Source organism: Stenella coeruleoalba (assembly GCF_951394435.1).
Source record: "Stenella coeruleoalba genome assembly, chromosome: 6".
NCBI classification, from domain to species: domain Eukaryota; kingdom Metazoa; phylum Chordata; class Mammalia; order Artiodactyla; family Delphinidae; genus Stenella; species Stenella coeruleoalba.
In genome coordinates this window covers 55,525,951-55,552,324 of record NC_137151.1, presented here as the reverse complement: position 1 = coordinate 55,552,324, position 26,374 = coordinate 55,525,951, and the positions used below count along the sequence as shown (strand labels likewise).

The following is a 26,374-nucleotide window of genomic DNA, read 5'->3' as shown; positions in this document are numbered from 1 at the left end:
TTGGTGAGAATGTAGAGGACAGGAACCCTCACATACTGCTGGTGGGAAAGTAAAACAGTGCAGCTGTTTTGGACACAGCCTGACAGTAACTCAGAAAGTTAAACAGAGAGTTACCATATGCACCAGCAATTCCACTCCTAGGTATATATCGAGAAGAACTGAAAACGTGTTTATGTAAAAACACACATGAATGTTCACAGCAGCATTTTCTTAATAGCCAAAAAATGAAAACCCAAGTTCTATCAGCTGATGCAGGATAAGCAAAAGGTGGTCTGTCCAAACAATACAATATTATTCAGTCATAAAATGGAATGAAATACTGATTTGTGCTACAATATGGATGAATCTTGAAAGTACTATGCTAAGCGGCCTGACACAAAAGTTCACATATTGTATGATTCTATTTATATGAAATGTCCAGAACTGGCAAATCCATAAAGGAAGTAAACAAGTGGTTCCCGGGGATGGGGGTGGGGGGAGGAAATGGGGAATGACTAATTAACAGGTATGGGGTTTATTTTGGGGGTGAAAATGTTTTGTAATTAGATGGTGATGATTGCCCAACTCTGTAAATGTACTAAAAGCCACCGAATTGTTATGTGAATTATATCTCAATTTTTAAAAGCACTTCCATTTTTGGTTTTAAAATTTTGTTAATTTCCTGTTCATATAATTTTTCTTTAAACATCTTGGGGTGCTTTTTTTCCCTCTCTCTAATGAAATACTAGCCATTTTATTAGGTGGTTTTGTGTAAGAATAGGTATTTGCAAACAAAAATTCTGTATAGGAGGCAAATTTTAAAAGCTGCTAGTTACTTTAAAAGGACATAGAGATACAGAAGTCTACTTGGCTCTCTCTGTGAAGCAATAGCAGTTCTGAGCTAAAGTTTGAGAAGACAGAATTCCTCTCTTTCTGACATTCTCCTGAGCTGACAAAGGAGAGATCTGAAAGATGAAGACTGAAGCCACATGGGCAGCCCTGGTTGACGCTTAGAGCTGAAACAAAACTGAGAAGCCAAGTTATGGGCAGACCCTGGATTTCAACATTAAATCAAGTAAACATGAGAAATGAGCTGAAATTTCTCTCCCTGAAGATACAAAGAGAAACTGGGGTAAAGAATAAGGCAAGTAAAGAAGCAACCCAAGTGTCCATCAACCGATGAATGGATAAAGAAGATGCAGTATATGTATGTATGTGTACGTACACACACACACACACACACACTGGAATATTACTCAACCATAAAAAATGAAGTTTTGCCATTTGCATCACTGTGGATAGACCTAGAGGGTATTATTCTTAGTGAAATAAGTCAGACAGAGAAAGACAAATACTCTATGTTATTACTTACATGTGGAATATAAAAAATAAAACGAATGTATATAACAAAACAGAAACAGACTCACAGATATAGAGAACAAACTAGTGGTCACCAGCAGGGAGGGGGACGAGGGGTAAGAGAGGGGTATGGGATTAAGAGATACAGACTACTGTGTATAAAATAAATAAGCAACAGGGATATATTGTACAGCACAGGAAAATACAGCCATTATTTTGTAATAACATTAAATGGGGGCTTCCCTGGTGGCGCAGTGATGAAGAATCCACCTGCCAATGCAGGGGACACGGGTTCAAGCCCCGGTCCAGGAAGATCCCACATGCCACGGAGCAACTAAGTCCGTGCGCCACAACTACTGACCCTGCACTCTAGAGCCTGCAAGCCACAACTACTCAGCCTGCACTCTAGAGCCCGCAAGCCACAACTACTGACCCTGCACTCTAGAGCCCACAAGCCACAACTACTGACCCTGCACTCTAGAGCCCATGAGCCACAACTACTGAGCCCGCGTGCTGCAACTACTGAAGCCCGTGCACCTAGAGCCCGTGCTCCACAACAAGAGAAGCCACCACAATGAGGAGCCCATGCACCGCAATGAAGAGTAGCCCCTGCTTCGCTACAACTAGAGAAAGCCTGCGTGCAGCAACGAAGACCCAACACAGGTTGGGTCTTTATGTTGTATTTTTATTTTACAAAAATAAAAATAAATAAAATAAATAAATTTATTTAAAAAATATAAAATGGAATATAATCTGTAAATACTGAATCACTACATACACCTGAAATTAATATTGTAAATGAACTGTGTTTCAATTAAAAAGAAAAAAGACAAGGAGAGGGAAGTACAAAATTTGCATAAATCCAAAAGAAATCATAAATGCTTCAGAAATACATTTCCACTTCATGACTTGGAAAAGAACTATTTGTCTGGGTCATACAGTAAGTCAGAGACTAAATAATAAATCAAAGAGTAATTAATACTTATGAACTCTTATTCAGCTCTCATCAATGACAGAGTAGGATTACCACCTGTTATAGGTTAATGAAGTTTTTTTCCCTTAAAACAGTTGCTATTAGTTGAATTCTTTTCATGATTGATAAATACATCGAAATTCTCATTTTAAGTACAAAAATGTCACACTGCCTATGGAAACTTAAACAGGAAAATACCAAGAAAAAGAAAAATTTAAATTTATGCTACATTTAAAAGTTAGCTACTATTTAACATCTAAATTGTTGAAGAGCTGAAAGGTTGAAAAAAAATAATACCGCTTAAGTAACTCCTACTAACAGAAAAAGAAAAATAAGACAAACCACCTGGAGGATCCTGGCTTGGCCCTACCTAGAAAAGAAATGAAATGGGAACAAGTCCCTTCCATCAAAGTACTTCAGGGGTGGAATTTACTAACTCTAATATACTGGGGGAAAAGTGTCAAGAAATCATACAACCATAAGAAAGATTTTCAGCATCTAAAAGCCTATATATATATATATAAATGATACATATATATCATTTTATAAAAACATAATGAAAAGGATAAACACCAACTTCAGAAACCCTAAGCAAATTTGCTAAAACCAGATTTCTCAAATCTGAACGACAGTGTTCATCATAATGGGTGTTCATTACACTAGTCTCTGTACTTTTCTGTATTTGAAATATTACATAAAAACGCTAAACAAAGTCTCATTAGCATTAGCGATCACCAGTTTCTATTTACCCCAAAAGTTCAAATTATGTTTTTCTTTTTATTGAGGTATAACTGACATATAACATTATATTAGTTTCAGGTATACAACACAATTATTCTCTATTTGTACATATTGTGAAATGATCACCACAATAAGTCTAGTAAACATCTGTCACCCCAGTTACAAAACTTTGTTTCTTGTGATGAGAACTTTTAAGTTCTACTCTTTTAGCAACTTTCAAATATGTAACAGTGAAAGAGTCACCATGCTTTACATTACATCCTCAGGAGTTATTTATTTTATAACTGGAAATTTGTATCTTTTTTCAAAAACATCTTTATTGGAGTATAATTGCTTCACAATGGTGTGTTAGTTTCTGCTGTATAACAAAGTGAATCAGCTATACATACACATATATTCCCATATCTCCTCCCTCTTGCGTCTCCCTCCCACCCTCCCTATCCCACCCCTCTAGGTGGTCACAAAGTACTGAGCTGATCTCCCTCTGCTATGTGGCTGCTTCCCACTAGCTATCTATTTTACATTTGGTAGTGTATATATTAGTCCATGCCACTCTCTTCATCCCAGCTTACCCTTCCCCCCACCCCGTATCCTCATGTCCATTCTCTGCATCTGTGTCTTTATTCCTGTCCTGCCCCTAGGTTCCTCAGAACCATTTTTTTTTTTTAAGATTCCATATATATGTGTTAGCACACAGTATTTGTTTTTCTCTTTCTGACGTACTTCACTCTGTATGACAGACTCTAGGTCCATCCACCTCACTACAAATAACTCAATTTCGCTTCTGTTTATGGCTGAGTAATTGTATATATGTGCCACAGGAAATTTGTATCTTTTGACCCCTTTCACCCATCACACTTCAAATTATGCTTTTGAACAACTACCAAAATATTATGTAGCTGATTAATATTTTGTTTGTACTTCACCATGTTGCTTCAGGTTTAAGTCATTACTAATAACTTAGGTGATTCAGTCAAAAATATTTATCAACTATTTAATAGAAAAAAAATGAGATACTGCCGAGGTGGACAGACGACAGATGACACATGCTTGCTAATGATTCCATTTATCTTAATTACACCTACTACAACAATTTTAAAACGTGTATCTTTCAGTACAAAGAATTTAAAGACTACATATATTGTTGGCATAGTCCAAAGTGTTTATTAAACTTTGAACATCAAAATCATAGCAAGTCATCTGCTTGTGAGCATCTTATCTTACAATATTCTAACTCACTGAATGGGAGAAACAAAGCATACAACATAATGTGATTACTTTTAAGACACAGAAGTAAATTTATTGAATGCTTCCCTAATTAAAAAAATAATAATCTAAGTAATGATTATGTCTTTATAATCTGGGATGAAGCTAAAATTCCTCCTTATTCAACAACCTCACATCTTGTAGCTAACATGAGGTTAAATTTCAAACCACATCCTTTCAGAAAGAAAACTGCAAATTTAAGATCTCTAACCTTTGCCAGTCTATTTTAGAACACTGAAAATGTTTTTAGCCTGAACCAGAAGTTTCTCTCTAGAACACAAGAGCTAAGACTATAAACTTTGTTCCTGGCTTATCCGTTACGTATATGAGGCATTATAATAGTTAGCAACTTATTATGTGCATACCTCAGAAGCTGGTCCCTACAGCTTAGTTGGCATGGGGCTTTAGCCATTTTTTAAATAAGGAATTGTTAGCAGGAAATTGAACCTCAGCCTAATCCCAGTTGATCAATATGACAGAATTCCAGGGAACCCTGATATCTCACTTCTCTTCACAGGGTCTGTTCCTTGCTGCTTGGCTTTCAGAGAAATCAGGCCATAATTAATATTTCAATGGCGCAGGAGCTGATACTTCTGCTGCAGTGAAGTAGTTCATTCACTTTGGCAAGGTTTTCTCCCGATTCCTCATTTGCAAAAAGCACACCGCCAGGTTAGTTGGCCTAGATCATTTCCTGTTTTAAAATTTTTTTGTGTGGGGGAGGGAGGGGATTAAAGTCCTGAATGCTCATCTAAATTAGCTAATGAGAGACATGGTACCTTGCCCAGGATGCTGCGATGCAATCCTACTGGACTTGCAGTTTTGAGGAAGTTTCCTGTGGCCTTGAAACAGTTGGGCCATCAACTGCTGTCAACAAGTTTTCTTCCTCTCCTTGGCACACATAATGAAGGCGGACTGTGGATTAAAGGCTTGTGGAATGCACTGAGCTCCTGTGTGTGTCTGCACAGCACTGGGCATGTAGACATCTAAGGGTGGAAGTACCTTCTGGCCAAACTAAGAGGTCAGGTTCAGACTCCAGACCAAAAGATCTGGCCATCTCCAGTGTTCCTAAGTCAGAGATACCTAACCAGCACTTAAGATTTCTGTAATTACTGATGATGCTTTCACTGCTTTACTTTGATATAATGACTAATGGATACAAACTGGTTCCTATCCTGAATTTGTTTCTGGTCACCAACAAATTCAGGATAGGAACAAGTCTGATACCAATGAAGCAAAGGCTTTATGTACTGAAGAAATTACAGCAAAAAGTACCTCACAGCTACACAAATTTGGATAATGGGAATTCACATACAAAAATTTACATATAACCAAACGTACTGGCAGCCAAACTCCTGGAATTCGTGGCTGGCTAGCTTGGTAGGCAGACCTACTTTGGTGACTTCATTAATCTTGCCGTGATTCACCTCCACATTTCACAGGACTGAATTTTTTGTATCTCACCCACACTATCATGGCAGGGTTTGACTGTTGCCCTCAAGAGATTATTTTTAAATTGACTAGCATCGGTAACAATGGATAGGCCTTCCCCGCCCCCTCTGAGTTTCTTAGATTTAAATAAAATGACCATAAGACATGATACTTGAAGCAACAAGAAAACTGAACTACATCAATAGAAGACAAATAAATCCTGATGCAAATTTCTTTCACATATCCCTCACTGCCACCTCACCAATTTCTCTTGGGGCCTAAGATTTTGTTCAATAGTACCTTTAGTTTAGCTTCTCATATTTACTTGTCAACATCCCAATGCACCACTAGACCAAAACTTCAAGTACTAAGGCCAGCTATTTAACATGAAGCCGATAGATTTTCCTGGGTTAGGCCATTTCATCAAGATAATAAGTCCAAGAATAGATAGAGGGGGACAATGTGAATGTCTTGGTGACACAGTGAGAATGAATGATTCAGGGACCAGCGACTTGATTCATCTCACACTGAACATCTGAGTCATTCAGGAAAAGTATCTTGTATTTACTTTTTAGAAAAAGGTACATTTTGAAGATGCAGAACAGTTTGATTCCATTTTTTTGAAGACATTTGAATGTCAAATCTAGGGCTATATCTGGATTCCATAACACTTGTGTGTGGTGAGGTGTTTTTTTTAGCACTTCCTAAAATTTTAAAGCATAAAGCAGCAATTACTATATAAAGATAAAAAAGAACTAATACAACCTAAAACCTAAAATCAAACACAAAATTAATCCGTGAGGTGACAGAAAGGGATGTTAGCTCTCAGTGAGATCAACATATCTTTTCAACAAACCTGGCTAATAATTTGGGGATATTAACATGGTTTTTGGTTTAGGCTTCAGGTCATGACTTAGGTCTCACTGTTTTTCAGCTTCAAATTTGGACCTGCCTTGGAGACTGGATGACCAAAATGATATCAGTAACACAAATTCCAAAGATGCTGCATATGCGCCATTGTTTCCTGCCACCCAACCTGAAGTCAAGTTTCCCAAGTAACTCTTCCAAAGTAACCCAAGTAGAGGTAACCACTGGAGCAGCAAACTGATCAGCTTAAGAAGTAAAGCAGAGATGTGGCCCACAGAGAACAATCTCGCATCCATCAAGGGAAGGACTCAGTGGGATTCTGGGAGGCCCAGACTGCAAAGGCTATTCCCACAAAGGATGACCAGGCTGCAGATACACACAGACACAACCCCTGAGGAAGCAGCTACATCTCCTGATCCAGGAAAGTACATGAACCTGAGTCACCACCTCTCCAGATCTCAGGTTCTTCTCCTGTAAAAGGGACTGCATATTGTGATTCCATAAACATTAGCCTTGTCAGCAGTGTTCTTCTCAAAGTGTGACCATCGTATCTGTGGCTTAACTTTAACACAGTCATACATTTAAAAAGGAATTTGATGGTTTATAACAAAACACCTACAGTGATCACCTCTGGATGCAGGTAAATATAGGTGGGTTTCACTTCCTTCTTTTGTGGTTTTCTGAATTTAAAGATTTTTCTATAATGGTACGGATCATGTTTATAATTAGAAAAAGAAAACTATTTTAAAAGTGAATTTTCCTATATTTAAAATAGCAGTTCTCTAATCCAAAACTGATACTATTTTAATTCAGTTAAACCTTCAGAAGATGAGCTCCCTATTCAAAGTGAGGAAAGGGATGGTAAAATGTTGACACCACAATACATTTTTCCTGTGCATGTGGATGATAATGTTAAACCTGAAATCATATCTTTAAAATTCGGGGTTGAGATATGCCCACATGTGTACCTATAAATGTCCCAGTGATTTCCTGATCGCATCTAAAAAGATTCACTGTACCAGTCCTCTGAAAGGGAAAGAACTGCTCTAAAGTCTTAAGCTAAAGGAAAAAAAAAAAAAGATGTTTCTTTACCTTTATTGCAATTATCCTAACTCTTTGGAGGGGAGAAGCAAAGAACTATTTGAAAATCTGTTGAAAGTTATAACTCCTCTCAAAAAAAAAAAAAAAAAGTCAAATCTCCTTGATTTTGTTGATTGTTCCTAGTATACAGAACTTCCAATGTCTGAATATTTATGTGAATTATAACTGTACTGAGTTGGAATTCCCCAGAATCAGACCCAAGACAAGGATTGGAGTGCAAGTAATTGACTTGGGAGGTGGACAAGTAAGGTAGGGAAGAAAGTGACTAAGGGGTACATTAGTGAGCAGGTCACTGCTCTGAGCAAATGGATCTCCCGTCTGCTGGGGACCTCAGGGAGCCTGCAGAGGACAGGCCTCAGGGATGTCTCAACTAAGGGGCCAAGAAGCTGGGCTACTGGTCCAGCTCCCGTTAGTTGATGGTTGGGGGCTACTCTCAGGGATGATAACCTCCTGGCACTTCTGACCTGACCCAACATTGGTAGCAGAGACTTCAGGCTAGGAGTCCCAGGGGCTTGTAGTAGGAAGCTGTTAGGTCAGAAGACAATGACTTGATGGCGAGTGCCATGGCATGTGGGCAGGGCACAGACAGAATATGCTGCCACCATTAAGTATAAAAAGAAAAGTGCCCTTATTTAGATTAAAATGCAAACTACAATGTCTACGCTTACTGAGCGCCCACTCTGTGCCAGGCACAGTTTTATGACTGTTAGTCCACAATCTAGTGGCGAGTCAGCACATAGACAGGTTATTGAAAAATAAAAAGGCTCTAATAAAAAGATTTTAAAACTGGGGCCCAGGGTTCTTGACACTGGAAGTGGAAAGATTAGCTTCTTCAAAGGGGCTGTAAAGGTATATAACATTTCCTCCAGGAGAACAAAGAAAGAGCAGAGATTTCACCCTGATGACAGCCACAAAAACACCACACAGTCTGCCAACTCACAATTTTCTTCAACTCAGAGAGCTGAAACCTCAGTATAACCAACTAACCTGAAATTAAGGAAAGAGAGGCATCTCCAAGGAGATGGACCTGCTTACCTGGGGCAATGCTGCTGAATGCTGGCAAGAAGAAATGAGCTAGTAAACTGGTAAAGGCTAAATGTGGGCAAGCAAGAGAATACAGAACTCTGAAGGACCACAGACAGGAGGTGAACCCACACTCAGGTTCTTCTGCGTGGACCTCCCCAGGTGCCAACATAAAAGCCTGGCCAGAGTCCGGAGACCGCCTCCCACTAGGTGCAGGCCTGGGGAGGAGAATAGCAACTGCCTTGGGAGAGGCACGAAATACCACCTGGATCCTTCTCTCCTATCTCTGCTAGAGAAAAAAGGCCTTAAACTGCTGAGGGAAGGGCAAAAGACCCTGTGTTCCTTAGGACACTGGTGAAAGCCCACTGTAGCTGGGAATTTGTCAGTATAGTGTAGTGACCCTATTCTATGAACAGTTTAACTCAAAAACAGCATGCTTGTTATAAACACAGCTTCCAGACCCTGGTCCCTCCTTCAGCCAGGCCACCAACCTAAGCCCCTTCTCAACAAGCACTATGGAGCCACCCAGGGTAGAGGAATCTCTCAGGGATTTGGAGGGGAAGGAGGGAAAACCATGGCCCAAAAGGGGGCTTTGGTGGAAGAAATGTTTTAGAGATGAAGACGGAGCCTGATTACGGATGGGGCCAGGAAAGTCAAAGAATAGGATTAATAATGATCAGGGAGTAAGGAGGATGGGTTATAAATCACTTGGCATGAATTTTCTTCTGAATGTTACATCAGTGTAGTTGCTTAGACATGCAAGTTTAATTTCTGTTTGAAATAAGGGGGAAAAGCCTACATGAATAGATTCTGGATTAAATTTAGTATCAGATTTAATTTTTACAGTCAAGAACAATTAAATTGTCTGCTCGAATTTTCTGGATCACGAGAGCTATTCACACTGAAATGTCTAACGTTTTGCTCATTGTCAAAACGAAAAAAAAGCCTTCAAGTGCTGACACGAAAAACTGTGCTTTATTTCAAACTGTGCAAATCACAGTAACAGAAGCTCATCACACGTATGAGAGAAGACATACTGGAAGTAAGACTCATCTCTTCTCCTAATGGGTCTGCCATAAGCAGTAGCTTCCAACTAAATATCAATGAACGCCTGTTTTACTATTTCTCCAATCTTATTCATAGTTACAAAAGCAGGACAATTTCCTTCTTCTATTAACTGCCATTTATTGAACTAAGCATTATTTCAAAGAAACGAAGCGCTAGTCATTGAAAAGTAATTCCATTTCAGATACCACATTAAACTTAACAGAGGCATTTAAACATGTTTGATGATTGAAAAATTAAACATGCTTACGTTATTCAGTCTCATTCTACAGCTAGCCCAAACTTAAATAAACCTTATCACATGCTTTCTAAAGGATATAGAGTAAAACTGTATTCTTCCCCAGCTCTCTCTCCTCCAAAAAGCTTTAAGAAGCTCAGCGCAGAACTGAAAATTAAAATGAATCCAATAAAAGTGAATGAAAAAGTATCTTCAGACCGACTCTATCAATGTCTTCACAAGCAAACGGAGTCACAGAGAAGGGGCCTGCACACTAGTTACAGCCTATACTTTCCCTGTCAGGAGGCTCAATCACCTAAGCTTCTTAAAAGCAGTAAAAAAAAATGAGACCATAGGATACAGCATAGATTTGTTATATCTTAAATATTAAAAACATGAAATGTCAAGATATATTTATTTAAAGTAACTGAAATTGTACGTCAGGATTTTTCTTTTTTTTTCTGAAGCTTTTTTTTTTCCTGAAGCTACTTTACGGAAATTTAAAAATCAGATGAAATGTCTGCGTCTTTGATCGGCATTAAAAGAAAAAATAGGGGAAGGGGGAGGGCTCAGCTTTGGCTTTCCTTCAATTATGAAGCAAGGTGATACTCTGCATACTAAATTAATTCCATTTCGCATGTTGTTTAACTTACTTTGCATACCTACACTTCTATGTGTTCCAGGCAGTTTTTAAATTTAATTTTCGAAGCAAAACCACAAATCAAAGATGTTCAGAACAACGATTTTCTTTCTCTTATCCCCAGAATCATGGACAAGTTTTTTTTTTTTTTTTTTCATGGACAAGTTTTAACATAAGCTTTTTGAGGACAAGCACTCTGCTTTATACCTTTGCTGCCCTGACATGTCTCAGCCTGCAGGTGGAAGGCAGGAGAGGAAAAGACTCTGGCAGACTTGAAGTTGCCACACACATCAAGACAATCGAGCCTCTCTGCAGTCAGTAAGGACATTTCTGGCATCTCTGAGGCTCACCTGGTACTGTAACAACACTTCTAAGAGTGAATGTCCTGAATGTAGGGACTAGGCCTTTCCCAAATCATTTCTGTACCCCTTCCCATACAGAGCACTGGGCCTCTGTAATAAATGGTTCTTGACTACAATTCTCCGAATTCTACTGAAAATTTCAAAAGATAAGCCCAAGTTTTTTTTTAACTTGATGAGATTTTTTCTTTTTAATATACTTGTGAGCATGGTCCTTTCTTTTTTTAAAAATTTTATATATTTAATTTATTTTTGGCTGCGTTGGGTCTTCGTCACTGTGCGCGGGCTTTCTCTAGTTGCGGCGAGAGGGGTCTACTCTTCGTTGTGGTGCACGGGCTTCTCATTGTGGTGGCTTCTCTTGTTTCAGAGCACGGGCTCTAGGCGCATGGGCTTCAGTAGTTGTGGCTCGCGGGCTCTAGAGCGCAGGCTCAGTAGTTGTGGCACACGGGCTTAGTTGCTCCGCGGCATGTGGGATCTTCCCAGACCAGGGCTCGAACCCACGTCCCCTGCATTGGCAGGCGGATTCTTAACCACAGTGCCACCAGGGAAGTCCCCTTGATGAGATTTTAAGTGATGAAAAAAATAAGATCACACATCCCTGTACATCAAATGCTTTCCATAATTCATTAACCAAATATTAACTACTAAATAACAACTATCTTATTTCAGTATTAAGAACTGAACCACAAACTAAACTTACAGTTTATTTTGATACTTTTATTACTGCGACTCTCTTATAATTTCCTTGCTAGTGAAATGAAGGTAGTATATCACCTATTTTTACAGAGTTATTAGAAGGATTAAATAGATATTCATAGAAATGCTTTGGAAACTGTAAAGCTATACCATATTGCTTTGTTAACCAAAAAACATTTACAGTTTTGTTATTTTATTTATAATTGGTCCCAGCTACTCTCTATACCAGCTGCAACAGAATTTTCTGCAATGACAAAAATGTTTTGTATCTGCCTATTACTATAGCCACTTGTCCTATGTGGCTATTCAGCACTTACAATGTGGCTACTGAGGACAAGAAACTGAAGTTTTAATTTAAAATTTTCAATAGTCCATGTGGTCAGTAGCTACCAGATTGGACATCACAACTCTGTAGCTTCAAAAACATATAACTTTTCACTGTTTAAAAAAAAAAAGTTCAGGAGATAAAATTTTCTTTGTTTTCTCAGTCACAGTGTTCACTCTTTTCAACATGTGACAGTACTATATAAAAATAAGAGACAACAACTTAGAGAAGCAAAACCCCACTTAATACAGCTTATTTGGCAAAGGGGTCTTTAAGAACAAACCATCAAAACTTCATTTTGACGTAGCTTATTTGACAGCTGAGGTCTCCAAAACATCTAGATGGCATATACCAAAAACTGGCACATATTAGGTGCTTTGCAAATAACTATTAATGAAAGAAGGACCTGAAAGACTATCTTTCATATACATCTCAGCATTCCTAAATTAGAGGTTGGCCCTGCCCACCAACATCACCAGCAGGCAAAACCTCTACTTCCTGAATGAGCTCTACTTGAAATGTGTCACTTGGTAGATAGCAAACATACAAGACAAGGGCCCTGCCTCGAGAGCTACAATCAACTTGGAGGAAAGAGAGAAGAGAAAAGTTAATCAGTAGATGTTAACAGTCCAACACAACAACAGAAAAACCACCATGGGGAATTTATCATTAAAAGCCAGAGAAAAGAGACATTTGGAGAAGGAGAGGTGACCATCAGTGGTCTGAGGTCACACACACAAGGAAGGATTTGAACTAGGTCTTGGAGGGCTGTGAGGATTGAAACAGACAGCGCAGGGAGTCAGGAAACAGTGAGTCGAAACTGGTTTTGCTGACGCAGAAGGTACAGGAAGGAGAGTAATTAAGGTTTGATTGTGAAGGGCCTTTATTGGTAGGCAGGCTGGAGTCTAAAGTGATCCTGCAGGGTGAAAAATGGGGACTCACTAAAGGTTAGAGTGGAGAGGGATGACTAAGGTTATAAACAAAGTATTTCATTATTCATTTACCCAAAGCAGGTATCTGGTGCTTAATACGTATGTCAGGCACATTGCTAGGTGAGGGTTACAGTGACGGCTGTGACACAGTTCTAACCTGGACAGTGCTCACAATACAGCCAGGAACACAGACAGAGAAATAACCTGAACACTGTGTGACACATATTTGTAGCAGAGTTACATGCAAAGTGCTAAGAAGCACAGGTGGGAAGGTTTAAATCTGCAGAGAAGGGCAAAGGAAGCTTCACCAAGGAGGGGTCATTAAGTTAGACCTTGAAGGGAAAAAACCATGGGCTCACCAGGCAGAGAAGGGCATACCAGCTACCTACAGAAAGCCTTTGGGAAATCTAAAATTTGTTGGGAAGATCATACTTCTACGAAATTAAAAGGTGCTGAGGTTGTATCATTCAAATATAGAGAAAGGGGCTTCCCTGGTGGCTCAGTGGTTGAGAGTCCGCCTGCCGATGCAGTGGACATGGGTTCGTGCCCTGGTCCGGGAAGATCCCACATGCCGCAGAGCGGCTGGGCCCATGAGCCATGGCCACTGAGCCTGCGCGTCCAGAGCCTGTGCTCCGCAATGGGAGAGGCCACAACAGTGAGAGGCCCGCGTACCGCAAAAAAAAAAAAAAAAAAAAGTTCCAGGTATGCTCGTCGGCTTCCACCTGACAACTGGATTGTTTCCAATCACATACAAGGATACTGTCTTCATTTTAAATCCCTAGTTCATCTGTTAGCATGGTACACATAAACTTTTGTTTTAAAAGAATATTACTACAATTGTTTACATCATATACAGGTGAAGTTCTGAAAAAACTAACATTAACAATTACATTTTAAAATACAGAATTGTTATTGGAAATTAAATATACCTCCTGTCTAAAACAAAACAAAATATAACAGAAAGAAACAAACAAACCCTGAAGTCAAGCTACAAAGTAACTTCATGAATTCCATTTAAAATCAATGATGAGACTAATGTTCATAGCATTATTTACAATTGCCAAGATATGGAAGCAACCTAAGTGCCCATCAGTAAATAAATGGATAAAGAAGATGTGGTATATATATATACAATGGAATACTACTCAGCCATAAAAAAGAATAAAATTTTGCCATTTGCACCAACATGGATGAACTTAGAGGGCATTATGCTAAGTGAAATAAGTCAGAGAAAGACAATGATACCACTTATATATGGAATCTAAAAAAATGCAACAAACTAGTGAATATAACAAAAAAGAAGCAGACTCACAGATGTAGAGAACAAACTAGTTCTCTGTATCCAATAGGGAGAAGGAAGGTGGGAGGGGCAATATAGGGGTAGGGGATTAAGAGATACAAACTATTTGGTATAAAATAAGCTACAAAGATGTACTGTACAACATGGGAATGTAGCCAATATTTTTTAATACCTGTAAATGGAGTATAATCTTTAAAAATTGTGAATCACTATATTGTACACCTTTAACTTATATAACACTGTCCATCACCTGTACATCAATAAAAAATGAAACAAAATAAAATCAATGATGAGATTCTGCTAAAAATAAGGTAGGAGGCAGTATTTGTAAAATACTCGGTAATAAAAGATAAAAGACTCGGTTTCACAGATACAGTTTTCATAATTTACCAAAACTATAAATCTAACTTTTAAATTACCGAGGTCACATGTAATTCAGTGTATAATTATAGAAAGGAAGCTTTAAAAATTATAATTTAACCCAGTAATTGCATTCCTGGGCATTTCCCTCAGAGAAATATAAACTTACAACATAAAAACCTGTATAGAGATATGTCTAGTAGCTCTGTAAATTGAAAATAAATTCAGATGTCCCTCAAAGTGTGAATGGTTAAACAAACTGTGGTACATTCTTATTATAGAATACTACACAGCAATGAAACAGGAGAGAACACTGATACATGTAACAACTTGCATGAATTTCTAAAAAATTACGCTGAGGAGACAGATACAAAAAACTCTCAAGTTACACACTGTAGATTTCATTCATGTAACATTCTTGAAATGATGAAATTATATAAGTAAATTATATTTCTATAATGTATAGAAAGAGGACAATTAGTGGTTGCTAGAGATTAAGGAGGGGGTGAGGATGGAAGAGAAGTGGAAGTGTGACTGCAAAAGGGCCACACGAGGACCCTTGGAGTGATGGAAATGTTCTGTATCTTGATGGCATCGATGTCAATATCCAGACTGTGATACTGTTCTATGGTTTCGCAAGCTGTCACCATTGGGGTTAAATGGGTAATGGGTACACAGGGTGTGTGTATTATTGCTTATAACTGCATGTTCTGTGAGTTATGAACTGTGAGTTCATAATCATCTCACAATTAAAAGTTTAATTTTTAAAAATTATAATTTATTCAAATTTGATCACAGTGATTACTTGAGGTTGGGGGAGGAACCACCAAAATGTTTAAGAGTGTTTCTAACTACACTTTTAAAACCAAACAAAGGTTTGCTGCACCCACTACATCAAAAACAAGCTGTGAAATTTCCTGTTTTATGACTATTAATGATTATGTAATTTTATAGTGCTAATTATGCTTGTATTATTTTATTAACTTTTTCCTTTGAAAGACTTCATGTGTTTAAAAATGCATCTACTTTTCACCTCAACTCATCAGCTGAATATAACAAAGATATCACTAATTCACAAAAGGCAAGGACACAGAAAGTTTGCTCACGTTATATGGCCAAAACCTGACCAAGCTTGTCTTGGTGCTTCACAGCTACATATTAATACTCTGAGAAAGAGCGTGCTATGTAAACTCATCTCACCATAGTTATAATCCAGGCAATAATGAATATGAATCAGTCTGTTTAAGATTTTCTAATTAATGTCTTCAGCAAGGAATTTGACATAATTATTTATCTACCAAACTGTATTACAAAGGTAATTGTTTAAATAAGGCAGAATGCAGTTTTTCCATTGAAACATGTACAATAAATAGTTTTGAGTGTCTAAGACCAAACGGTTTACAAAAGTAGTTTACAAAAGGAAAGAGGGATGGTATTAGGCAGGGAGAGGTTTATCCTAGAGTAGAAGGTGAAGGTATGCCAAGATTGGAATTAAAAACCCATTCATTCAATTAAGGCATCCAGAAAGACTGGAGGTCAAGATTAAGTCATGCAAAAAAACAAAGTCCCTGTTCTCAAGTAGCTCAGGGAAGTAGAAGGACCATAGGAACTTGGAACTGATATACTCCAGTTACATCTTAGGATGATGGATTTATGGATTTATGCTGTTTCTATGGAAAATTGCATTCAAAGTTCTGATCAAGTAACTCAAACAATATTTTGGAAGATTGACACCTGCCAATATATTGTCCAAAGATTTCAGACTGACACATATTTCTCATATGTGGACAGTCTGAGTTAGACATTTAACAGCTGAGTTGCTTATTGCAGGTCTCAAAATAACAGCAGTTCTTGTGAAAGTCCAATTGGGTTTTCTGATTCCTCTTTCAGTGCTTTTTAAAAACTGACTTTGCTGCTTATTCACTCATTAACAAACTGACAATAAGTGGAAAATTCCCATCAGTGCATCAGTCTGAGGTTCCAGGTAAGATTCAATGAGACCATTATTCTAGCAGATGTCTCAAGAGATTTTCAAAACATTCTTCTGTTTATCCATAACAACAAAAGGGAGTATTTTCAATAATAGATAATAAGTTTGGACTTATAAAGGCATATAAATTGTATAAAGAATAAAGAAAAGCAGAAAACACAATAAACCAGAGTAATGCTATATGAAAACGAAAAGAAGAACTTACTTAAAATGGCAGGTCTTAAGGCATAAATTATGGTTCTTCATAAATAATGCATTTTCGTCGTGACCAATTATTTTACATAGGCTATGAGGTAAAGTACTTCAAGAAATATAAACCAAATAATCAAGTTCATGATTAAAGCCTTTTCTGAAATCACTATTATTACTGGTAGGGAGCACTTTTTCAAATGCAGCATTTTTCCAAAGAAAGCCGCTGACAGTGGTTAACACAGCTGTCTATCTAGATTCTGGTAACGTATCAGATAACACACCTAGAAAGTAGGTTTAGCTAAAACCTAGTGAATGCAAAGTCATTTTACAGCTCATCCTCAATACTTACAGAACAATTTTGCATGTTTATTTATATACCAAAGTTTTCTAGAAGAATTTTTTCCAGTTCATGTGTATTATCTTTACCAACTAAATGGTAAAATTAATCACAGCTTCCTCAAAGATGGAGAATACTGAATTCAACATAGACTATAAAACTCCCTAGGGAAACTCATCTTTTGGCCATGAGGCCACTGAGTCTCATACAGAGCAGGGGACAAATGAATGATGACTAAATGGAACCAAAATGAATCATGTTATCTTTTTAAATAAGAGGTATATAAAAGAAAACACAATTCTTCACACACAGTAGGACTCCAGCAAATATCTGAAGTGCTAATTGTGTTCAGTCCCCTCACTTGGACCCCTGGTGGTACTTAGGACTAAGAAGTTATTCTAACTAGGTTAGTCCTTGTTCCCCATTCAATCCAGGTTGCAGGTGTCAGACAATATGATGAACCTCACTGCAAAGTGGTTATTACTGGTTTCCACTGAGTGTTTACAATTCTCCTGAAGGTATAGAAACTTAAGAGCCTGTTCAAGTGTTTACTTTGATCATACTGAGAATTCAACCAATATTGCATGTATTAGTAGTATAACTGATTCTCCTTTTTGAAAATAATGTACTTATTGTATTAGCAAAGGGAAATAGTCAATCTCAATATTTTTAAATTACTGTATATGGAGGTATACATATGTAAGTTCTATAGGAATTTTTCCCCCTTTGTGGGGGAGAGCAGGATCTAGGAGAAAATCTCTTTGCTGGATTTTTTAATTGCTTAAAAAAAAAAAAACCACAGACACAAGAGCACAAATCTAAGTAAAATATCATCCTGTTGAAATATGCTGCAATTTCTGAACACTGGTTGGTTGGCCATGCACTAAAAAACCAGAGTTAAATGAAACGACCTATATTCTATGAGATATAGATCAATGAGTTCTGTTTACGGAAAAGCAACAGTTTTTCCAGAGGAACAACTCTGTCTCGGTTGCTTAATTTCTTTGAGGACAAATCAAACCTTTTAGGGGAAATTGAACCAAAGCAAATGGTAAATGAACCTTTCTCATTTTAACAAGACCAGTCTCATCTAACCACCACCTAAATTAGCTTCCCTTCTATTTCTATCCAACTTCTGGAAAATTTAGCCTCAACAAGGGCTTGAGCCTCAAATGTGCACAGCAGACTGGTTTGTTAACAAATAAGTCCAAGAAGGTAGCCACTAACTCAGCCATTATGGGAACAAATGTTTGTCTGGCTGCAACATTTATATTTTTAGAAGCTGAGCGTTTCATATGTATAACTTCAATTTTCTCCCCTTAACCCAAAGGGCAAATTGTAATAAATTCTTGAGAAGACAGTACATTCTTGCTGAGGAAAAAATACAACAGAATGAGAATGCTGGCTGTGCTAAGAGAAGTGAAATATAAGCACTAGAAGGACTCTAGAGAGCATCTGGTCCAACACCTTCATTTCATAAGATGAGAAAACCAGAGACCAGAGGAGTTAAATGACTTGCTCATGGCACACACACCAGCTTGGTGATACGGCCAGGTCTAGGACTAGAGACTACATCTATTAAACCACTGTCTTTTGGTTTACATCAAGTATTTTCCAAACTTTTCTTCTAGTTTTTCTTGCTTTGGTAGTTTCCTGCCAATTTCAAGTGTGAACTTCAGAGAGAAAAGGCAGCTTAAAGAGTTTATTTACAACGTGCCTTTTAGTCCATAATTGGTTAACACTAACACTTTCTTCACATGTTGACTAGCAAAGACATTTGATAAAATGACTACCACTTAGAATTACAAATGCAATAGTTGCATACACATTTAAAAGGTATGTTTTACATTTTGCAAGTGTATAATACTATCAGTCTTTACCTTTTAAACGTAACAGTTGATTAAGATGTGTTTACCCAGCCTCCTACACATTAGTGGTGTTTACATGCCTCTAAGTACTGCCTGCCGAACAAGGTCTGACTTCCCTATTTTAAAAAGGCCCTTAGTTGATTTATTTTGCTGGATTCTCTTCTTTAAAAGCAATCTCTTGCAAACTATCAAGCTCATAATAATTTTTCTTCAGTAGTTTATTTCTTCCCCACAAGATCCTATTTAGATTCATAATCATACTGACTAAGATCACAGAAAACATGCCAGTAATTTGCCTGGCATATAGTAGATGCTACAGAAAGCATCATTAAGTACCACAATGGAAGAATAAAAACGACTTAAATGTATTATGAGCTGGCCCTAAGCCAGGCCCTGTTGTAAGTGCTTTACATATATTAACTCATTTAGTCCTCACAACAACAATATGAGGTGGATAGTTTTGTCATTCTGTTTTACAGATGAGCAAAATGAGATCCAGGGAGGTTAGATAATTTACCAAGTTACACACCTAGCAAACAGAAGAGGCAGAATTGAACCATGACACTCTGGCTGCTAACTATAACACCTCACTGCCTTATAATGACACTTATGGGCTTCGCTCTGTGTGAAGGTAAAATCCCAAAGACTTTCCCTGGCCTAAGGTACCTTGGTTCACCTTGAACTGGGGTGGGGGTAGACAGAGACCTTCAAAGCATTATATGGTTTATTCCCTTCCCCTCACTTCCCAAAATTATACTGTTAAAGAAAAAAAAGCTATTTAAGATGAACATGAAGGAGATTCAAAAGTCTCAAAAGAGAACCCCAACTTCCTGTTGTTATGATTTGGGGTAGAAGGGAAAATAGGAATGATTATATACAGCAATGCTTATGAAACCTTTTTTCTTAAAACAAAATACAAAAAAACCCTGACAACTTTGGGAACCTGGAGTTGAAATATATCTTAGATCAATGCAATCCAAAATCTGCGCTTTTAAAAGTAGGAAGCTGTAACCCAAATATGAAATGGTTTGTGGAGGTCATAAGGTTTAATGGCAGATCTCCTAATTTCTGGCTTAGGGTGCTTTTCACCTCCTTCTCATGTTTGCAATTAAAGAGAGAGCTTATAGTGGACCAGAATTTCAGATACCACCTACCCACTGTTTTAAAAGTATATTTGTAAATAGGCTGTGGGTGTCCATGAAAAATTATATTCTAAGTTCGAGGCCAGGCCCCCAAAGCCTGCATGGTACTCTGATAGCCCCTCTTCAACCTCACATTTTACATAACTTTCATAAAAATATAATCATTTTTATGACAAAACCCCACATCTGCTCTAAATTCAACCTGGAACACTAGGCACCAACTTCTATATTCCATGTAAGTGGTCCCTGAAAGGGGGCTTTTTCCACCTCTCCAAGCAGACAGATGCATTGGTAGTGGCAGTGGTACGTGTGTGTTGGGGCGGGCAGGGACGACACAGGGATCCAGATTAGGGAAGAGCAGAATAAACACCCTTGGATGTGTGTAACTCACTAAATTCATACTGAATAAGACAATAACTATAGAAGTTAAACATGCCTTGGCTGTTGATGAAAAAAGGGTTACTGGTTCCCCTGACCCTCTCCCTCCCCATCCTTTATTTGTGAGTTCTGGACTTTGTGAGGGCTATATTGTATATCAGCCTACAGGGATGGGCATCTAACCAATCATCAGGCATTATTCAGTTCATGAAAAATGCTTCACAACGATATGATTTAAAATAATTCAGACACTTCCATATTTTAATTTATGTATTTTATAGTATTAAAAATGTACAGTGCAATGTCTAATGACATTTTATCACCCGCAATGAATCACTATATATGAGTCATAATAAACTATATTATCAAGACTATGAATAATGAAATGATCATCAATGTAGCCAACATTTATTGGTATATCAAATATATTGGTATATCAAATTTATTTTAATAAATAAATTTATCAAATAAATCTAAATTATAATTTAAAAAAAACTCCTCAGACCAATGACAAATGGAATGTCTATAGCATTCTAAGTTTAACTGAAGAGCACCATCATGTAATATTCCCAATTTAGTTATGGTAACACAGCCTCCAAAAGATGAAGATAATTCCACTGAATTACTGAAGTGACAGTGGGAGCAACTTTTGAATGTTGTACAACTTCTCAACTGAAACCAGTAAGCACGTGAATTACTGCTGTTTGTGACTTGGGCCTGATGCCCTTACCCTAGAAGAAGTCTGTTATTTTTCACTGCTGGGCATCAAACTAACTTGCTAACTGTTATCATCACTAACTGGAAGTATACAAAGCCTTACATCCAGTTTTACTTTGACTGTCTCTGTCTCTCTCTGTTTGCAGCTATTTGTAGTTACATTTTGGGCATGAAATAGTTACTTAATATTCCTAACATATTCAGTCTATTGGTGTCATGAATTAGATTCTTCTTCCCCCTTCAGTGCAGGAAAAGCACTACAAAACCATTTAACACATTGAGGTAGTAATCATCTCCCAGTACACTGAAGGTGTGAAGGCAATTTCCCAAAGTGACATACAATTCCATGAATGATTAAGCCCTAGAAGAACCCTAGAATAACCTCTACTTCATCTTCCAGTTAAAAACAAAGGAATAATGTCCATTTTAAAATGAAGCAAATTATGGGCATACCTCTTGACTGGAACAGAAAAAAAAATTAGCTTATGGAGCATTCTCAAAATACCTTAATGTTTCAAAGTAGTAAGGTGAGGCACTGGACTTAAATGATCAGCATCATCGAGGGTATGAAAATTCTCTATTTAAATCAACCCCTGGTCAACAGCAAGGAAATAACTCAGTTTGAAAACTGGCAATAATTGGATTTTAAAAATTAAATAAATTTTAAAGTTTTAAGTTAAATTTACTTTCCCAATTTGCATAGAAAACAAAGGAAATTGCAATTCTGACTTAATATGGACAATCCAGATACTCAAGGTCATACAATTGCTAAAGTTTTTATTGAACTCAGTTTGGTAGTAGTTTCCTTAAATTCAAATTGTGTCAGAACTACTCACATAATTAGATTTGGTTTATTCAGCTTGTAAATGCAGCAACAGCCCTTTCCCCCCCCATGAACGCCAGCTGCTCCTACTTTCTGCTTACCTTCTCTCATGCTTTCCATCTCCACTGTGGCTCCTCTATCTCCCTCCGAAGACAGTACAGGTAAGAATTCAGATAACTGGATGTTTCGCCCCCCAAGTTAGAATCTTCTACATCATACATAAGACACGTAACGCAGCTACCTTCTCTTATGTAATAGTGGGGTTGGGGAGGAAACGCACTCTGATCGAAACAGTTTATGTCATTTTACTGTGAATGATCACCAGTTTCAAAACTTCCTCCCTTCAAATATCTGTAACAAATAGAATATATTTCTAACTGAAAGCCTACCTTTACTTGAAGCATGTAAAACTATTTGTACAGCCAATCATTCACACACACACACACACACACACACACACACACACACATATTCTCTATATACCTGAACGGGCTATTTCGATTTTTAATGTGGCAGAGAAACTCAATGTGCTTTTACTTTCTAATCTTCACATCAAATCAAATATGCACGTGTTAAACTCTGCTGTGAGGACTGTGTTACATAAGTTTCCTGTTGGCATCTCCAAACACTTCCCAATATCCTACACAGTGTTACTAACTCTCATTTAGAGCTAAATCTCTAAATTAGAAGGTCCACTAATTACGAACATACCTGAAAAACAATGTAGCAGCCAAAAGACACAACCTTACCCAGCACAAAGTTTTTTTTCCTTTTCTATTTTTCCTTTCCATTGGGTTCTTAAGTAAATAAAAGGCTCGTATATTTTCAATGCCCTTGATCCCTACACAGTAGTGTTAGAAGACAGCTGGACAATCAACTTATTATTTTCCTGAATCTGATACAAAATAGCCAAGTGTGGAGAGGCTTAGAGTAAATTCAACCTCCAAAGAAAATTGTGTCAAATAAAAGCACACATACCACGCTTTTCCAAATCCAGAAACACTTATTTTGGACATCAATTGTTCTCATTTTCATGTTACCATTTTCCACAACTGTTTCACAGGTACCAGAAATGAGGATACTTTCTACAGTAATATACTACATTCAAAAAGAGAAGCAGTCTTCTACTTTACCTTTTAAAATAAGAGAATCTAAGCCCAATTCTAGGAAAGCAACTTCTGTCAAAAATTTGCTTTTCTGCATTAAGGAAAATAAAATTTCATTGAAACTGTATACTAATCACTTCGGATTTATACACAATTACCATTCTTTATAAGTTGTAGAGCTGTATTTTTATTTTTCGGTCAAATTTGGGAACAAAAAAAGAAAGAACTGTGACCTCAACTAATAAATTACATCTTGAAATATACATGATCTTGTAGTACCCATGTTACTTCCAATGGTAACTGACACGCCCTGAATTGAACTGTGCCAGACAGTCCTATCTGTCCCATCGCTGACCAAACACTGCTTCTCTGTTTCTATTCATTATGTATTATAAGAGGTCCCAACACAGCCCAGTATGCAAGGAAAAAATTACAATTTTTATGACAGCAAAGTGATGCATTCAAGTTCTTTCTTGAACTATATCCCCATCCATGAGCATTAACAGACATTTTTTGATAGAGCTAAAATTACGTTAGCTGCAAGCTTTTTACTCTAAGAACCTTCGGCACCCTTTCCTGCAGGTTTTCAAAAAACCCTCGTAAAAGTCAGGCACTATTCAAACCTTGCAAACCAAACTCGCCAAGAACCTCGTGCAATTATCTATAACCTTGGCTACACCACCATCGGCCCGAAATTCACGGTCCTGGAGACCAACGCACCGAAATCCCAGAAGAAAGGCTATCTGAAGCCCGAACTGCCGGGCTTCCTCTCCGCCGCCCTCTCTGCCGCATGGAGAAAAGCAAGGGGAGGAGAGGAGTGGAGCGAGGCTCACCAGCTCCGAAGATGCTCCGGTGACCTCTGGCTGCTCGGCGAGAGCTGGACCGGGAAGGCGCTAGTTCTGACGCGGCGGGTCGTGTGGACTATGCCCTTGGTGCATTCCTCGCATTCCTGCACAATCTGTCGCCAGCCGAGGAGCCCGCGGTGCACGTTCCCCCCGGACACACACACCTGCTTATTGCTGCGCCCCGCGCGGCCACGGCCGCCGCGGCGCCTCTACTGCCCGAGCTCGCTGTCGCACTCAGCCAACACGCAGCCAAATCTCAGCCCAGCCGCTCACCCCCTCGCTTCCCGGGGGGGAAAAGAAGAGAGGCCTGAGCAGCCCCAGCGGCGGGCAGGGACACTCGTTCCGCCGGAGGGGGGGCGGGTGGGTGGGTGCCGCAGCTCCTCTTCAACTCCTGGCAGGGAGAGAAGGAAGCGGCAGCGCAAGAGGGCAGGCGGGGAAGCTCGGGGCTGGAGAACCGGGAGGGGTGGAGCGTGAGGATAGGCGGTGAGGGGAGAGGGGCGCACTGGACTGGGCGGTGGGCAGGACCGGCAAGGAGCGCGGGGCTCAGAGGGCAAACACAAGACCGTACAGGCAGAAGGGACGTGGGAGGAAGGGGAGGGGGCCAAGAAGCGGGAGTTGGGGCTAGAGAGAGGGACGGACAGCCCCGAGGGCTGGAGAAGGCGGGCGCCCAGGGGTGTTGGGGGCGCGGAGCAGAGTGCCAGGCGGGCAGGAGCTGGGAAGCCTCCGAGCAGACGTCCAGGAGGGCTCGGCGTGGCACCCAAGTTTGGGGCTGGGGGCCCTAGATCCAAGAAGGCCAACGTGGGGAGGGGTCGTGCGCGGCATGTAGGGGATACCGGGGCAAAATAATCGCAGGGAAAAGCAAATGGAGGGTGAAACTTGTGCGCCTGCCGGGGGGAGGGGAGCAGGCAGGCTAGTGCGGGCAGAAACACGAGGCGGGGCAGGAAAGCCGAGGCGGCCGCGAGGCGGTGGGGACGGAGTAACGGGAGGGAGGCGCCCGTCCCTGGCTCCCTCCCTCCCTGCCCCGCGCCCCTCGCAGGCAGGTCTTGGCTCCGGCGCGACGGGGCGAGAGCCGGGGGTCTCGTGGGCAGGAGTCTCCGCGCCCTCCCGCGAGCCCGCACACTTACTTTCCAGGTTAGGCAGCAGCCGTCGTCGCTCCGGGGATCAGGAACATCGGCGCCGAGGGGTCGCCGCTGCGGCACCCGAAAAAATTAAAAAAAGTGCCGCGGCCGAGCGACTGCCCGCCCCTCCCTCCCCCTCCCGCCCCCTACCCCAAAGCGGCTCGCCCACCACCCCCGACGGCGGCGGTGGCCAACTTGCCCCTCTACCCCTTGCCCATGGTGCCGCCTCCGCGGCCGGCGTCGACGCGGACTCAGCCCCGGAGCCCCCTCTACTGCCCAGAGGCCGCCGCCGCCCGCCCAGCCGCCAGCCCGCCTGCCCAGCCAGCCCCAGGCTCCCGGGAACGTCAGCACGCCGCCGTCTCCGGACCTGCTCCCTGCCAATCCCATTGGTAGGAAGGAAAAGGCTGGCCCTCCCCATTGGCCCGGCCCTCATATTGAACTGACCAATGGGAACTGAGGTTTCAGGTCGCCATAGAGACCGATGCCGTTAAGAGCTAGAGGGCCTGGAAACGGTGAGGAGTAAGGATGAAGGTATCTCTGGCTTTGGGCGCGGGAGAGGGTGGGGGAAAGAACTACCGGGGGATTCCCGAGTGCTGGCTCTGAAATTGGGGCAGCTTTCGCTTTGCCTTCCTGGCAACAGCAGCTGTGCATGGTAGGGTTTGTCCGTCGCGTCAAAGGCGGGGACAGCTGAGCCACTATACGAATCCTTGAGAGCCTGAGAGTGGGCGTTTCACTTTTCCTGCGACTGGGGAGTCCCTCAGCCTCTGCCCTTTGAACTTTGACATGTGTGCAGCTTCTGCTTCACCAGGTGAGTTTGCACCCCATCCTTTAAATCATTGCTTCTTCCTGACGTCACTGATCCACATGAATTCTACTTGTTCTTCCCAACCACTCCCCCTTCCCTTGGGTGGATCTTGCCTCAAAATTTGGGGTCTAAAGACTTAAAGGAGACCCAAAGATGATTTCCTTTGGATGATATTTTGATGAGGAAACAGGCTGACGTATTGTATGGTGGATGTCATTGAGTCAATGCATGAGATAATGTGTTCCCCGCTTCCCAGAGAAAACCTCTAATCTCTCCATTGAAGGATATGTATTAAACACCCATCTGTGTGTACATTCTGCACTATTAGCTTGACAGGTACATGGTCTTTCCCCTAAGAGTTTACAGGGTTGGGAAAGACACAGGTGATAGAGTTGATCCTGCATGTCTTCTGATAATTTCAC

General features: G+C 40.0%; 1 protein-coding gene across 10 annotated transcripts in view; it reads right to left on the bottom strand.

Moving 5' to 3' along the window:
• PKP4 (plakophilin 4) overlaps positions 1 to 25,265 on the bottom strand; it is a 252,351-nt gene extending 227,086 nt beyond the window's left edge. For 8 of the 10 annotated variants that reach the window (XM_079925012.1, XM_079925014.1, XM_079925023.1 and 5 more), the window contains exon 1: positions 25,154 to 25,265. The gene's annotated coding sequence lies outside the window, so the exon portion shown is untranslated. Of the gene's footprint in view, positions 1 to 24,017; positions 24,421 to 25,153 lie in introns of all 10 variants that reach the window. The other 2 variants (XM_079925021.1, XM_079925022.1) reach the window with 2 other exon arrangements.
• Positions 25,266 to 26,374: the final 1,109 nt, after the last annotated feature.